Below are 681 nucleotides of genomic sequence, written 5' to 3'. Positions count from 1 at the left end.
AAGAAATTTTCAGGTCAATAACGGAACGACGATATTCGATTTCCGGTATTTCACATTTTTTATAGGGAACATAAATATTCTTCTGTAAATGACAGACTTAGCAAGATAAACTTGCCTTGTCTTGTCCGGTATTTCAATTACATGTCTATGATAATTTTTCACAACCTCAGTATACAAAAGCACAATACTCTTCCAATCGCGATTTGTTTTGTCTGAAAATAGCTGAAATATTGCTGCTCGGACGTTAAACCCCAACAATCAATCAATCAATCTTCCAATCGCAACTTCTCGGCAGCCAATCTCGGGATCTCGTTGATTCCGAGCATTGCCGGAATAGGCCGAGGATGTACCGATTGAATACTCTTCATTACCACCTACGGTCTCACTAATCACTTCTAACGTTTCCATTACTTTACATGTTAAAAAAGTAATTTTCGAAGTTTCACTGTGAATTCCCAGGACAAATGAAATCTTAAAGTTGCAAAGAGTAATAAAGGGAACCAAGGTTATAGCGGTAACCAAAAGAATGTAATCCAAGTACAAAGACCAGACAAGGAAAACAGACATACACAACAAAGAACATAAAGTAACTAAAATCATACATACAAAGTAACAAAAGCAAATGAGCAACTCGGACTCCACTAAAAACTGGGAGCATGGACCTGGTGCACCGGAAGGTAT

This window comes from Perna viridis, chromosome 4 (genome assembly GCF_037379345.1).
Source record: "Perna viridis isolate PV_CMFRI_1.1 ecotype Kerala chromosome 4, ASM3737934v1, whole genome shotgun sequence".
NCBI lineage: Eukaryota > Metazoa > Mollusca > Bivalvia > Mytilida > Mytilidae > Perna > Perna viridis.
The sequence above is the reverse complement of the archived record's forward strand: the minus strand, read 5'-3'. Positions refer to the sequence as shown.